Here is a 15,876-nt window from a genome sequence, read left to right as displayed (position 1 = left end):
AAGAAGTTTCGCAATCAGTTCGCCCGCATAGGGTTGCCAGTTAATGTGGAATATTTGTTACCCTGACAGAAAGTGGGATGTAGAAATTAACAATGAAACTAAATGGAGTTCCTTAATAATTATTATATGTAGCGAACGTGTTAAGTTTCTTAGTGTTTTGTTATCTCCATTGCCGACTATGAAAGCAAAAGAGCTTTAAGACTTTTGTTGTAAACATTTTAAAAAAGCTTTGAATACCAAACTACAATTACTGCACCATATTCAGAATTATAAAATGTCGTTTACGCAGGCGAAGCCGCGAACGAAAGTATATTTATAAAATGAAAATTATTAACCCATTAAAATAAAATTTTCATAGAATCAAAATAAGTTACAACACAGTGCCAACCCTACGGCTGAAAGCTCGCTAATTACAATTGTTTCACTTCGAATCACGAGCGTTTTCAGTTTTTATGAGTTGCTGAAAAACTGCCTCTAAAAAGTAACTTGATTGCGCGTGTTTTGTATTATGTTCTCATTTCAATAAACGCTTTTCATCCTGATTCGCCTGTTTTGGAAAAAAAGTTGGTGAGTTTATATGAGGGTGCAGTTGATCAGTTCATATGCATCGTCATAGCGAGTGCCAGTTAGTTTGTGTATGAAGGTAAAAGGATAATAACAGCTAATATACGAAGAGAGAGTTGAGAAAGAAGAGTAAGAGTTGTTACAGCATAAACGACGTTAAAGGTTAAGCTATAAGAGTTAACTCCATAAACAAAATCACAGAATAAACGTTGCTAAAGAAGAAGTCATAAGTCACAGCATCATTTACTGCTACTGTCGATAAAACTAGCATTAAGTTAGTTGCATTGAGGGACGCCTGACCATCGAGTGAGTTATCCACAAGTAAGATTATTATGGCTTATAAACATACATTTCTTTTTGTATACGGACGCGGCTAAGTCACGTCATTGCACCTGATGGTAAGTGGAGTGGGGTCCAATGGCGACTGAAGAGAGAAGATTACCTCTCGTCAGTCGACGCAATTATGCTGGACTGTTAAATGTTAAAAATTATGTTAGAATTTTTTATCCGAATAACAAAGCTAGTAAGCCTTTTCAATTTTCATAGAAAAGTTTGCCGTTTAATCAATAACCTAACGAAATATAAAAGTCAGGCAATTGAACAATTTCATCATACAAACCGCCAAGCGCAGCGCCGGACTTCTACCCACGAGGTGAACAGATGACCACACTAAAGTCGCATTAGGTCGCTGAATGCGGGCCGCTCACAATAGGTCGAACTGGAATCTTTGGGGGATGTCCATGTTCAGCAGTCGACATCTTGCGGCTGATAATGATTATGATGAATCATACAAACGCAATTTTGAATTTATAAAAAAATCAGCTCCAACTTTATTAGAAACTAAACGATTGGCGAGTTTAGAATTCAATAAAATATTGCAATACAAAATGGTGCATGTTGATTTTAAATCTGAATCGAAATATCTAGTGAACGCATATGTGTAATCAGCTGGTTTGCTCTCAGGATAATGGGGAGATGATGTGATAGGCGACAGCGAGAGCGGCAGCGGAGGAGGTAGCGATTTAATGTCTGTAATTCTCCTGCTTTGGTCTTGTAGTAGCGTAGTGTTACGCGCCGCTATCCTAGCCGATGACATCGGGCGTTTCCGGAAGTATTCGGCTGCGGGGGCAGGCTGGCAGAAGAGAAGATGTGTCACGCGGCGACTACCTATATTCTATTATTCTTTCTGGTTGGACGTTGTGAAAAAATGTCTAAAATTGTTTTCTGTAATTATTTTGCTAATATAATGTTTAATGTAAAAAAAGCGTTTAACAGTAGTCTCATTTACATTAGCAGTTGTGCACCAAGAAGAACTGTAAGTGAAACACATTTCCATCCATCACGTAGGACAGATAACGCATTGTTAGTCATGAGACAGCCCTCGTCCAATATTTGCTCTTGCATCCCCACGCGACCAGAGATTCAAAAGTGATCATTATTTTTGAAAGCTAGGCCTTATAATGTCTCAAGTGACTTTCAATTGTGAAACTGTTTACCCAGATTAAGGTCGACCACACTCAAGTTTCCCCCTTGATGCGTCCATTAACAATCAGTCCGGATGTCGAAAATCAGATTAAAATATACCGTAATACTCAGGTATAATGTAGAATTTAATCATCATCATCTCAGCCACAGGAAGTCCACTGCTTAACATAGGCCTCCCCCAAGGATCTCCGCGTCGACCTGTTGGAAGCGGCCTGCATCCAGCGACTTCCTGCGACCTTAGCCAGGTCGTCCGTCCACCTTGTAGAATTTAATTGATGTTATTATAAGTATTAGTACAATAGTTACAAAATTCTTCCGTCTAACAAACTTTTAAACGATACCTATTTAATATCACTGAATTATTCTATCAAAGAAACAATTTCCAATTACATAAACAAAACCTACACCATCCTTCCGCTTTTACATCTAAACCATTTTCCATTTAATTAAACAAGATGTCCGCTCAAACACCAAAGCGTCGGCCTTAAGCAAAAGCACAGCATCCGTTCACAAGAGCACTCGTCGCGGATAGGAGCTTTCGAGAAGCTTTTTATACATTATCAAAAGCTGATCACTCGATATAACGTAAATTAAAAGCTGGGAAAATCGTTTTATACTCGAGGAGAAATTATGTTGTATTTATTGAATGGGCCTTCAGAAGTTTGAATATTTTCCAGTGGAGAGTGAGAGTCTATGAAAGCTTTAAAATATTTATTTTATCTCAACTAAGATAACCGTTTGCGTCTATATTTAAAGAGACTTTTTCGTTTCAAAATACTCATATTTATAAAAAAAAAATGGAATTGAAAAAATTATGAATAATATTCATAGAGCAAGATTTTACGATTTTACGCCTTGAACGGCGCAAAGCGGATGTACCCGTATTTTTTTTAATTTTATTATTTGTTTAGGGTTTTTGTTCACAAGAACATTCCAACTCTATTCTATCATACAGTAGAAATTACACAGATTGAGAAATTGACGTACAAACTACATATCTAGATGATGTTCTCTAAATTACAGAGCCGCTTTGCCACATCAGTCCTGGGACACGACAGGATGGACTGAATCAAACCTACATCTAATTTATTAAGTTTAAATTGCCTAAAAAAATCCTCCCTTTCTATTTGTTTTTTTATACATTCCAATAATAAGTGTGTTATGTCCTCAGTGCTGTTACACAGAACACAATTTGGAGAATCTGTTTTTTTCATAAGAAATGCAAAATTTGCTAATGGAAAATGTCCTGAACATAGTTTAAACGCCGTTTTAACATATGTTCTACTGTAGCTAATATCATCAAACCAAGGGTAACGACACGGCTCATATTGAATGGTTTTGTACCAAATGCCTTTTGTTTTGGATATCTCATTAAAATACTGTTTCCAAATGTTAAAACATTTCGTTTGGAATTTAGGGATTAAATCCTAATAGTCTGGAAAGAAATCAATTTCTATACCGGTTAATGCTGCAAATTTTGAAATACGATCAGCCTCTTCGTTACTCTTGACTCCGATGTGTGCTGGAATCCATTGCAATCTAAAAGTAATGCCTTTTTTGTTAAAGTGATGTATGAAATTTAAGATATCATAGAAAAATGTGGAACGCTTCACGATTTTGCGTGTCATCCTTGCGCAGGGGCCATGCTGATCTCTGTATCGTTCCAATTTTAGTATATGTACTGCCGAAGCAAGTACGGATGTACCCGTAATGGATTACTTATTCAGATGCGTTGTTGCGAATCATTGCTCGAGATGTTGCAACCGATAATTATTACAAATTACATGTAAAGCGAAGTGTATAGAGCTTGCAGTTTCAGAATAAATAAGAGGAATATTTATTTAGGTGTTCTACAGTTAAGTTACTTTATTTGTTGATCATTTCAATCTAAATTAGATTTCTTTTCTACCATTAGAAAATATAAAGCGGCAATAGGCTAGTTGGGTGTGAAACGGACTACCGAGACGAATGTCTGCAGGTTCAAAACCCAATGGCACTTCTGCCCCGACTTTTCTTAAAAACTATGTGTGTATTCTTTGTGAATTATCGCTTGCTTTAACGGTGAAGGAAAACATCGTAAGGAACCTGTATACCTGTGAAATTCTCTATAGGAATTTCGAAGGTGTGTGAAGTCTACCAATCCGCACTAGGCTGGCGTGGTGGACTAAGGCTCAATCCCTCTCAGTAGTAGAGGAAGCCCGTGCCCAGCATTAGGACAGTATATAATACACACACATACTATACAACATCACGCATTTATCCCCGATGGGGTATGCAGAGGCGCAACCAGGTCACCCACTTTTCGCCAAGTGTGTTCGGTCCCATGATATGATAGGGAGTGAGGATATCGCCATATCGGACACAAATTCCAGACTCCAGGCTGATATTGAGCAAAACTATCACTTTGCCTGACCCGGGATTCGAACCCAGGACCTCAGAGCGCAGTACGCAGTTATATAATGCAAGGCTGATATTATATCACTCTGTAACACTCATTCCCCATTTCACATACTTTGCACCTTAACTAGAACAATGACTCATATATGAGCAACAATGTCCTTTATAACATTTAATTTTCACTATAAAAGGGTACATTTATTTGAACCTTATAAAGTGTTTAATGCTTTGTCGCTGTAACAAAACCCGTTGTGAACGCAAACAACACGTGTCGCGCTTCACGGCGTCACGCGCGTCGCCGTGTTTGAAGAGTATTTAATTCTATAGCTTGGTGTGGGTGAGGAGCGGTGGCGAGATGGATTTTATTTGATGTTTTCCTACTACGGTCTACTTTTTAGGTCAAAAGTTACCAAACTGTTTTTTTCTTTTCCCTTTTAAAATTTTGCTATTTCCGATGGACCTTTTTTGGGTTTCGCAGAGAAAGTGCATTACAGCTACCGCTCAGCCATCGCGAGGGCATATGATGGGGTCAACGTGCCTCTTACGACCCCATCAATATTATCTGCCTACATTGCTAGATGAAGTCAAGCTAACATTTTAGTTCTTTACTATCAAATCAGAAAAAAATTCGTGGGTCCCCATTTTTTGCCGACGAAAACCCCTATCAAGTCTCCCGTGGACTGGGGTCTACCTGGACTACTTTGGGAATCAATGGTCTAGAGTATGACTTGATTGAGAGCTTTCGAGTTCGTTTCCGAGATCAAGCAATATTATCGACGGTTTTTATGGTAAGAATAGTTCGTCTTATATGAAAGATTTCATACTACGAAGAACGTGTGACGTGTAAACAATACATCATAGAACTAACATAAATTAATTTAGCAATGTGTGTGGAATATATATGTTGTTCCAACCCAACGAGAGGTCGATTTCAAATTTTTGGTACAAGGTACTTGAATTACATTTCATGGAATACATATTATGTTATTCTGACTTAAAGAGAGGCTGACCTAACATTTTTGGCGCAAGTACTTGAATTATATTTCGTGGCAAATGGCTTGTCTTTATTCTGGAACACGCTTGAAAACCAAATTCGAGGCGCAAATAAAGGTAGTTAGAAAAAAAACAAATCGCCATCGCTTCAATCTTGAACCAACTCCATTCTCGTCATGACAACGATTAGAATAGCCATGTAAATTAAACGACAATTAAAACAAAGGCGTTATGTAGAACAATCGTGTCCGCCTATTGACAGCTGTTTAGCGGATTAGCAAGCTTCTTACGAGATTACGTTCTCTCAATAAAGCGGATTTTAATTACAATTTAAAATTAGGCAATTGTACTGGAATATTTTTTTGTCGATAAAGAGTAATATATGCTTATCGTAATATATGCTTAGCGGCGATAGCCTAGTTGGGTGTGGAACGGACTGCCGAGACGAATGTCCGCAGGTTCAAATCTCAAGGGGACACACCTTTGACTTTTCTAAAATAATTATGTGTAGTCTTTGTGAATTATTGAATGCTTTAACGGTGAAGGAAAACATCGTGAGAAAACCTGCACAATTTTGCGGGTGTGTGAAGTCTACCAATCCGCACTAGGCCAGCGTGGTGGACTAAGGCGTAACCCCTCTCAGTAGTAGAGGAGGCTCGTGCCCAGTAGGACAGTATATATACATATCTGCACATAATTTTAGAAAAGTCAGAGGTGTGTGCCCTTGGAATTTGAACCTGCGGACATTCGCCTCGGCAGTCAGTTCAACAACCAACTAGGCTATCGCCGCTAAACACACCATACCTCAAATACAATTTCAAGATCATCCTTCCACAAACTCAGAACCCATAAACAACAAGCTGATAGCAAGACAATGAGCATCATATGTTCGGAATACGGGGCGATCCGACAAATCCCACAGGACTCGGCTGACAGCGTCTTAATTAAACTACACCATCGGCCTGTGGGATGGATGTTCTTTGTAAAACTGTGTAGGCTTTGGTGAGGCTATGGTTGGATCGAATGTTATCTTGTTAACAGTATTTTCAATATTAATTGCTATGGAATGGATGGCGGACTTTACTAATTTATGACTTTCAGGAGTTTATTATTTCTATAATAAGGAGTATGATATAAAAATAATTTATTCTCCTAAAATAACTGACATAATACTCTTAGAGTATAAAATAAAACATGCTAAGGAAATGTAAAAAACTAAAGATTAAATGACATAATTATAATAATTTTGGACCAGTAGTCGGTACAAAAATATATTTAATACTTACAATAAATATTTCATTAAACATATTTTGATTACCCGGAAGGGAAGCGAATTGTTAAGAGAATATTAAACACGCCTAAGGAAAGGTAATAAATAGATCTTCCATAACCTATAAATGGTACATAAAATTGCAATATTATCATTGCTTACAAAACTCTAAAAACAATATTAACGATAGCACTTTGTTTGCACAAGTATTTTTCACCTGTTTAAAAAATTACCCCTTTTAACATACATTGTTATGTTTATACACGTTTTAATATGACTACAACGTAAATATTTGGCTCTTTACCAGCGCACGCACGTAGCAAAATAAACTTTATATCAGCAACAAAAGACCGAAAATTGTCTACAATTAACAATTTACGTTACCTTCCATTTGTGTAGAGGAACGTGATTTACGATGTTTATTCAATATTTTTATTATAAACAAGGTTTATTGTGATAATAAGGTGCTTATTACTGTACATGAGTGACATGTGTTGGATGGACGACCTTAATACCAAGCATCGATTGAGAGAGCACGGAATGCTGAACTCAAACCTCTCAAGATTCTTGGAAATTATAGTCTGGGAGAAAAAGTAATATTAGGTTCCAGCTACTGATTGCATGATTATTTGATCAGAATATAAGAATTTTAGATAACCTTAACTATTACTGGTGGTAGGTCTCTCATTTATGAGAGACCGCTTGGGTAGGTACCACCGCAATATTTATTTCTGCCGCAAAGCAGCAGTGTTTAGTCACTGTTGTGTTCCGGTTTGAAGAATATTGTAGCCAATGTAATTACTGGACATAGTAAGACATAACATCTCATGTCTCAGGAATACCAAACAATACTTTGTAATTCAAGGTGTTTCATGGTGTTTCTACGGTTTATGGGTGCTCGTATCGCTTACCATCAGGCGAAAGGCAAGTTTGTCTCATCTTACAAAGCAAAAAAAAAACTTATGATCACACCTTTACTTGTGAAGGCTAAGGCGAAGGTAGAGGTGCAACTGGACAGCATCTTTCTATTGTTTAAGAATTGTTACAATAATTTCAGTATTTCAAAAATCGTATTGAGACTTAAATAAAAAACTAAAATTGCTTGTTATTAACAGTGTAGATACGGAAAACCTTGAAGCAATTTTCACATTATTTTAAAACAGTTTAGTATATAGTTATATATAATATATTAATATTACTTACAGACCAATTTTCAGAATTAGTTTAAATATTTAATAAATGGTACTACGAATACCCATATTTCTGTCTTTAATACCTTTGTAAAGTTTTTATATTTTAATGATAGCCAGATTACAGGCTAAGATATTCCAAAATGTAGTTGAACAAGGGCATCTATTCAAGCTAGGCAAAGGCAGCTGTGCGCTTCCCAGAGAAGGTAACCTTTGTAAAATAACCGACGCGGACGGAACACACCAATTTGGGACGAATTTGGCAAGCTTCTACAGAATATACGTGTGCCTGTGAAATCATTGTAGGTAGCTGTAGTCAGGTTCTGAGCTAAAACATAGATATATTCCGTTTGCTGGTGGTAGAATATATTTTATATTCGCCCGGATAGCGACCGCTGTCCACAAAGTGTTAAAACTCGTCAATGGCCAACGTAAGTGTATCGCGTTCTGGGATCAGCCTGTATATATCCGGTTTAATAGGCCAGCATAATTTTAATAACTATCGAGTGGTCAGTCGACATACTATTGGACCGCACACCACTTACCATCGGGAGAAGTTGAGTAACTTTGATGAGTTCGTAAAAAAAAAACAGATTTTTTAATTCAAAGTATTTAAGCATGACATGATAAGCGGCGATAGCCTAGTTGGGTGTGGAACGGACTGCCGAGACCAATGTCCGCAGGTTCAAATCCCAAGGACACACACCTCTGAGTTTTCTAAAAAATAATGTGTGTGTTCTTTGTGAATTTATCGTTCGCTTTAACGGTGAAGGAAAACATCGTGAGGAAACCTGCACATCTGAGAAGTTCTCTATAGGAATTTCGAGGGTGTGTGAAGTCTACCAATCCGCACTAGATCATCGTGGTGGACTAAGGCCTAATCCCTCTCAGTAGTAGAGGAGGCCCGTGCTCAGCAGTGGGCAAGTATATAATACAGGGCTGATATTATAAGCATAACTGTCTGCTTAAGTCTTTTCTAGATTAAAAATACCACAGCAATGTTTTTGCTAGATTAAGAGTAATGCTTATGACTCTAGATACACAATGTTAGGGTTACTTGTCGGAAATAATCGATATAGAGTTGATCAAAATAACACTATATTAACTCCATAAATACAAGATAGTTCTGTGTTAATTTTTAAAATCATTTTGATTAAACGTTTCTCTTAAAACTAATCAATGCCCACCCCGGACAACATCAAGCGCAAAGGTGCCCTAACGCTGGCAACATTAGAATAGATTCATACTCAAACGGACTTTTAAATATGAGACTCGATATATGTATTATGTTATCTGGTGAGTATTTTATCATTAAACATTGCATAAACCTTAAACCTGTATATGTAAAAAATCATTCAAAACAGTTTTTTGTCATATAAAAAGATGTCTTATTTGTTCTAATCCAACTCAGTGCACAGCGAAAGCACTCAAATAAGACTAATCAAACAAACTCGTGACAACCCTAAACGAAACGAACCAATAGGCACGTCGTATGCGACATTTTCAAATATAGAATCCCTTTGATCCGAAATCAAATTAGGGTATGTACTCATTTTATAATTTTATAAAGGTAGATTCGAATGGACTAATTATGATGGTGTCAGTAAATCTTGCGTGAAATTGATAGCTCGCCGGCGTGTGCTTACACAAATGAGCCTGTAAGCGGCGAGTGGGTGATCAAAATGTTAATTTATCACAAGGGATCTTATTGGACCATTACTATGTGTACTCGATCATTGATAGTCGAATGAATCTCGCCCTAGCTTATTCGTCTTTTTTATATTGGCTCGGTAAAGTAATCCTACTGTATGAGATGAGTAGGGAGTAGGGTCCAGATAATACAGTCAATACAGTCGTGCCTGTCAGTTTGTTTTTCCTTGTATACTTTCGCCTTTATAGCGATCGTATTAAGCTTTGCCCTTGCATTTTGTAAATTAACTAGAATCTAACATAATGTTACGTTCATATTAGCTCTTGTATATTTAGCTCTAACATGTCCTTGCGTATTTCGCGTATCGTCACTCGTCGATCGATATTGCACAAGCATAGTGTATAAAAAATTTTCAAGAAAAATTCAGAAATATCGAGTCCCCTCGAGAACCGGTAGTACCTCCCTCGTTTAACCCTACCTCCCCGCCGTTAACTGTGTACCCGGAACTCATAAACCGAATATAGATACTTTCAGACGAAATACACTTCTTGCCCTTGTTTACCTTCACAATGCGTTACATCGCTCGTTTAACTCTAATTAACTTTGATTGCTATCAGCTTGGTGATGGATTTGATTTTGCGTGTTTGGAATTAATTTATGAGTTTGGTTATATGCTCTTTTCTATACAAATCGGGATATGTAAGTTTTATAAAAATTGTTAATGAGTTTGGTGGTAGGGTATTTGTATTTATTATTAGACTAAATAAAGACTACTTTACAGATAAAATTAATGATTCAGCGGTATGTCATGTTGTTTAAAGGTCTCCATAATTAGGTGACGATGGTTATAAAAATCATATACCATTTAATCTTCCACAACTACCTCGGTGGCGTAGATGTAATGCATACGTGGTACGACTACGCAATATCTATTTCTGCCGCCAAGCAGCAGTGTGTAGTTACTACTAAGTTCCGGTTTGAAGGACATTGTAGCTAGTGTAACTATTGGACATAATGAGACTTAATATCTCATGTCTCAGGATGACGAGTACAGTGGAATACCAAACCATACTTTATAATTCTAGGTATTGGATAGTGTTTTTATGTGTGATGGCGTATTTATCGCTTACCATCAGGCGAACGGCAAGCTCGTCTCACAAAGCAATAAAGAAAAATAAAGCAAACGAAAGGAATAGGAGTGAGGAAGGATAGAAGTTATTTAGGAGGTGAAATAAAACAATCAGTTTGATAAATGCTCGACATTGTATTTTGGAAACATTTACATGAAACAATATTAACAATGTTCCCATACTTAGTATGGGCGGTACACAATTGACATACCTATATTGTTACAATGTACAGTACTTAGCACCTTTAGATCTAACTTTAGACTAGATTTTATTCTCAACTTATAGAAAAATTTTCATTTATTTACAATTTACATAATTACAAATGGGATGGTATTTGTTAAATCTCACATCTGCTAAAAGCAGGCATAACACAAAATTATTCAGTGAAATTTAAACGAAAAATTGAATTTGACTGTTTTTATATCTGTTTTTTTTTGTATTATATCTGTTTTTGAGCTGGTATTTCATATTATTTCAATACGATATTATACATTCGTGGACCATTTGTCCTTGACATTCAACTTGAAACAATTGTCCTTCAATTTAAGTCTGGGTCAAAACATTAAAGTGGTTATGTTCGTAATTGTTAAACTACGTGTATCAGTTTTCATTTGTTATTCATATTACGTCGCGCAGTTGGAATGATTGTTTCAAAATGCAAAAACAAATGAAATATAAGAAATGGACAAATTGTAAATTTATTGAGATTAATTTTAAATGTTTTTAATATTGTTTCTTTTATTATTTTCTTTCACGTTTCGCATAAAATGACAAAATACTGCTTGATATTTACAATTATGAAGGAATATTCTTGATATTTTATAACAGGTAACGCAGAAAGGAAAGATTTAGAATACATTTTCCTTTGCGTTCTCTACGGAAATATTTTATGTAGTTTTTTATTTCACATGTTTTTTTCAAACATTATTCATCGAAGTTCTAGTTTCACTCGCCCTGTCAAAAGGGTCGGAAATACCGGACAGAAACCGTATATGCGTTTGTATCATCTCTAGCCATCTTTTGTAATAATTTTGTGATAATATATCATGAAATTCTTCTTGTTAATGATTTCATAAGTTTTGACAAAAACATTCCATATAACGTACAAACATTAAATAAATTAAAACAATTCTAGGTTCCATCAATATGAATATTTAATCAGTATTTATTATAAAAAAATTGTTTCATACAAGTGTTACCGTTAACAAAATTGAATGGACAGAGGTACCTGATATCTTTTATTTATTTTTAATTTTGCTACCTAGTTGCCATTACTAGATTAGGGCAAGCATACATACAGGCTCGCACTATAGATGGAAGTCCATCTTCTAGCAACTAGAGTTCTTGAACCATTATGAATGGATGGCGCTACACAGTTTTTCACACATATTTTAGAAGAGTTTTGGCTGGCTGACGTAACGCCGTAGGTAAATAATATTAGAAAAGCTCACACAAATATTATCCCGACTTGAGAAATAAACTCACTTCACAAATAATTCGCTGCGACCAAAAAAGAAAAGATGGAAGACGCTGTAAAAAGACTGGAATCTGACGAAGCAATCAAACCAAAAATAAACGTAAATCCAAATTTCGACACCAAAATAATCCATCTCCACAAACAGACGGGCGTGAAAGATACAAACGAAACTAATTACATCCAACTTTAATAACTAATTTGTTGTTACCAGTTTCAACGAAATGTAACCGTTTACCACTGGTGTGGTAATGCGGCCGGTTTTACGCCGAGAACGTGTCAATTCGATTACACGTCTCGTTTGAGTTGGAGAGCCTGCTGTGAAACTTTATTATCTAGAACGCGTGATGTATTTTTGGCTTTGTCATTATCTTTATTATGGGAGATGGAGAAATAAAAGTGTATATAGAAGTACCCATGTTGGTTGTTTGATAGAAATGCTATTGGATATCCATTCATGGATATTAATTCTAATTCATCATCTTTCTAAATTGTTGGTGACTTGACAGAAGTAGAAATAATACTAGAATCTAGTGCCGCATTAATAAACACTAGATCACCTACATACACTTACTTATCGAGTGCAAAGCTGATATTTTCACATCAATAACCCAAACTTGTGTAAAAAACTTAACAGCTGGCCCTTACCAGGGAACGCTACAAAAAGACAATTTCAATCCCTCAAATGTTACGTCAACCTACAAAAACATTAAAATTAGTTGCCCCTCTAAAGATAACATACATAAAGTAGATTTTTCCATAAACATTGTAAACGCGTTCGTACTTCGAGTAGGCATGTTTAATGGTCACCAATAACAATATCATGTGTCAATAATAAAATGTACCATTGGAGCATTAAATCTCGTGTTTAAATGTCAAACCATAATTTTAAGATCATAAGTCGACGCGAGCTTTAGTTTGATCATACTGCCTACACGCGACGTGACGCCGTAGTGCTACGGTATTAAAATATCTGGTTGATAGATTTCAAATGTTTTTCTTCTTTTGTACATTAATGTAAATCAAGCCATTATTCAAAGAAATGGTCAGTTGTATTTGATTTTATGTTCGGAGTGTATTGAACTTATCAGGTATAGTGCCTATTTTACCGTGTCAAGAATCGGGATAAAACAATGTTAAAAGGAAAAACAAGTTAACATATTTCATAATGTAATATATTTTGGTATAAAATATTAAATCCTTGAAATTGAAAACGAGTAATGCGGACAAAGCCTTTCGGATCCAGGAATTTCGAAATATATTAATGAATAACTAGTAATGTTTTATTATAATTTCTCAAATAATAAGTATTTAAAGAGTGATATACATTTGCACAGTAATTATATTAATATCGATATTTAAATGTGTATCCACCGATCTGGAGCATATATAGATAGTATATATATTGTAGATAGAAAGGTTCTGAATTCAATTTCTGGGTAAGGAATATGCGTTTTTATAACACAATTTGTGAAGAAAATGGTTCATCAATTCCAATGAAAGCATGTAATTACAGACAGTTGTAGTTTCATTGCAAAATAGAAAACGTTCAATTTCATAACGTACAATAATATTTATTTTCTACGTTACTCAAATGATGTCTAACTGCTCATCAATATAAAGTAAGTATAAAGTAAGTATACTAATGATGTATTAAACCAGTCAATGAGAGAATAATATGATTTAACCCATAATATGACAAGTACAAAAGTTTATTCGGCTAAGAATAATTTCCTAAGGACCATGATCCAAAAAATAACTTTACATTGTTAAAACTGATATGCGGGTAGACTGAATCGACATAAGTCGTACGCCAGACAGCCGACGTTAAGAGATATTACTGTGGTTTTATGTCTAACGTAGTGTAAAAGAGAATATCGTTTGGTTTAATGGTCAGTAAAATTATTAAGGACAAAATAAATATCCTCATAATATTTTTAAATCCCCTTCTCTTTAAATATTTGTAGATAATTAAACATATTCTTACCACCATTGCCAGCTCTAAAGTGTAAAAAATACCGCTCATTCATGCATACAATGACGTATACGTGACATGACGTGTGGTGTACTAAATATGCCTCACACAAATTTGTGAGTAATTCAAAATGATTTCTCGTTGTAAAAGAACTATCGGCGCGTTAAGTGTGGATAAATGTTGTCATTCGCTTTAACGGCACTTCGCGTGGGGCCGTGAGGGCGGAAGGGGCTATAGAAACGGCAATAAGCGGGAATAGAAGCTTGTCAGAGGAGATAGCGGTTTTGGGGTGGTTAAAAAATAATTAATATTTTTTTGTCATTTCATATTGACTACTTGAGATTAGTAAGTTTTTAAGATCTTTGTTTTTTAAAACATTGAAATTTGAACGCTTTATTTTTGACTGATTGAAATTTGAACGTAAATTTAAGTTTTATTAAATGTTTTTATTTTAATTTTAAGTTATTTGCGTATTTATTTATTAAACGAAATATTACACAATTAGGCCCTACTTGTATTAAAACAATTTATCAATTAAATATTTTAAAATCAAACACGCAAAGATAATAATATGATTTTAATTAACACATTGTTATGGTCAGTATGATTTACTAAATAAATATTTCAGTTTGCTCTGGGCGAGTCATACGTACGATCATTTTGTTTAATCACAATGTATTATGCGGTAATTAATGTATGTTAAACAATCGAATTGAACCACAATTTCATTTTCGAAATATAATTGTGTTGACTATATTTTCCATAACCATAAAATTATGCCAATTTATCAGACATAATTATGGTGTGATCAGTGGTAAATTATACCTTTTCACTTCCACATTAATAAATTATTTAAAAAAATACATAAAACAATTTTTTTTCTTGCTCTTATTTTATTACACCTCATTATTGGATCAATATTTTTTTTTCATGTTTATGGTAAATATTTTTAATTATTTTTTTATTTAAATTTCGAATTGGAAACTGGTAAGAACTATCGCAAATTCCCTGGCCGTACTAGAACACTTGTTACTGATCGATCGCCTCGGTACCCGGCGTCTGTCATTCCAGATTCTCAGTATAAATTGACACCAGTGTTTGAACAAACGTTTGCTCCAACAGCTCTTTGTTCTTACAAAAACATTTTATAACTTCACATTAAAGTGTTATAGTTTGTCATAAGTCTTGGAAACCGATATTTTATGGCATTTTTAAAGAAGCAATATATGTGAGATTTACTTTGTTTATATAGTATGACGGTGTAAATGTTTTATTGGAGATTTTAGAAATTGTTTAAATATGTCATATATTTAGTTTTATGGAACTGCAAACTAGCAGGTAGGTTACCCAAAGTTTAATAATCTTCCTTGATTAATCGAGGTTGAATCCATTTGACAAACTCTAGAGAGTTGAATCCCAGAGAACAAAACTTATTTTTATACCTGGAACTTTAAAACGTTTATTATATTACAATTGTTAATAACACGCACCGCCTAGTAACAAGCGGAGATAGCCTAGTTATTTGTGGAACGGACTGCCGACAGGAATGTCCGCAGGTTCAATTCCTAAGGGCACACACCTCTGACTTTCCTAAAAAAATATGTGTGTACTTTGTGCATTATCGCTTGCTTTAACGGTGAAGAAAAACATTGCGAGGAAATCTGCATACCTGAGAAATTCTCTATAGGAAGGTGGACTATGGCCTAATCCCTCTCAGTAGTAGAGGAGGGCCGTGCCCAACAGTAGG

General features: G+C 35.2%; 1 non-coding gene across 1 annotated transcript; it reads right to left on the bottom strand.

The window, feature by feature from the left end:
- Positions 1 to 3,642: 3,642 nt before the first annotated feature.
- Positions 3,643 to 3,746, bottom strand: LOC115453641. The gene has a single exon (XR_003939584.2). It is a non-coding gene; the product is annotated as a U6 spliceosomal RNA (small nuclear RNA).
- Between the last annotated feature and the right edge of the window lie 12,130 nt (positions 3,747 to 15,876).

Source organism: Manduca sexta, chromosome 13, assembly GCF_014839805.1.
Source record: "Manduca sexta isolate Smith_Timp_Sample1 chromosome 13, JHU_Msex_v1.0, whole genome shotgun sequence".
Classification (NCBI taxonomy): domain Eukaryota; kingdom Metazoa; phylum Arthropoda; class Insecta; order Lepidoptera; family Sphingidae; genus Manduca; species Manduca sexta.
The sequence above is the reverse complement of the archived record's forward strand: the minus strand, read 5'-3'. Positions and strand labels throughout refer to the sequence as shown.